This window comes from Cucurbitaria berberidis (assembly GCF_010015615.1).
Source record: "Cucurbitaria berberidis CBS 394.84 unplaced genomic scaffold K460scaffold_4, whole genome shotgun sequence".
In the NCBI taxonomy this organism is placed as follows: Eukaryota; Fungi; Ascomycota; class Dothideomycetes; order Pleosporales; family Cucurbitariaceae; genus Cucurbitaria; species Cucurbitaria berberidis.
Window position 1 is genome coordinate 1912379 of NW_024468938.1, and position 1567 is coordinate 1913945.

Below are 1567 nucleotides of genomic sequence, written 5' to 3' on the forward strand. Positions count from 1 at the left end.
TATAATTAGTAATAGCTTGCGCAATAGACGTAGTCTCTATAGAGCACGCAGGGTAGAGCTTACAGTTAAGGCTTATAATTATATATTATTGCTTATTATATAGTTGTATTGTTGCGCGTCCTATAGTCGTATATAAGCAGGAAGTTAAAAGTTTAGGTAGTAAGGGTCTAAACGCGTAGGCAGCAAAGCACATATTTGCGCGCTTATTTTATAAATTAAGACCTATTTCTATCCTAACTTTTAAGTCTCTTATTTTTTACTTCTATTTCTATGTTAAATACAAATAATATAATGCTAATAAATAAACTTGTGCATGCAGGCCTGTAAGTTGCTATTATAGCTAGCAATACTAGCCGCAAGCTATTAATAGTTGCCTAGTATAAGTTACTGCTCCTTAACTATTTTAAGCTAGTAAATAGTAACTGCTAGTACTATAAGAAGGTATATAGATACTTTAAAGTTAACCTTTTTTCTTGTAGTAGGCTCTTTTTACCCTGCCTAGTTAATTTTAACCCTCTAGTATTTCCTTATAATAAGCTAGTTATAACTAGGCAGCAGTAATACGCGACTTTTTCTGTAGTTAGCTGCTATATAATAATGCGAGATTCTAACTTTAGCCGTAACTAGGCTGCCTTTATTAAAAACTAGAGAAACAAGCTTTTATAGCTTATAGAGGATATTAAGAGTAACGTAAGGCTTGCAGCGTATTAGGAAAAGTTCCTTAAAAACTGTAGTTACTAGTAGTATAATAACTAGAAAATGTAGCTTCTTAAGATAGTTAACTTAGTGCGTAAGTAGACGTAAGCAGTAAAGCAAGCAATAAAGCAAAAAAGCAAGCAATAACAATTTAGATATACTACAGACAATAGCTTGCGCAGGCAAAAGAGAGGAGCAAGGAAGTAGTTAAGCGTTTAGGCTAACATTGCAGGAAAAGTTGTTGTTATTATTATTATTATTATTATTATTAGCGTTGCTATTGTTGCCTAAAGGCCTAGTGTTAGTTAGCTACTTAGTAGTTTAATGTTACGCCAGACATTCGGACATGTGCTTAGAGGCCGTTAAAAAAAACAGCGCCTTAGCAGTTAAAGTTACGTTGTCAGGGGTTAAAAGTTTATTGCTTAGCAATTCTAAAAATAAAAGTACGCAATATACAGTAAAAATACTAATAACGTAAGCTATTAATAACACATTAGGTCCTGTCTTCGCGGGGGTCTTTTTCTTATATTAGAAAATGTAGGAGTAACCCTATTAATAATATCTAAATTATTATTAGAATTACTACTTTCTATACTATTATTTATATTATCTATATTATCTATATTATTTATATGATTTATATTATCTATATTATTATTGTTTATATTATTTATATTGCTATGTTTATAATTATAGTAGGATTTTAAATTACTAGTATTTATAGGCCAATTTACTATAACAGAATATTCACAACTAGAGCATTTTATATTTATTTTTCTTTTTTTTTCTCCTTCTATATAAGGTAATAATTCTCTAGTAAATAATCTATTTCTAAATATATTAGAACTATTTTCTAAAGAAGGTAAAGTAA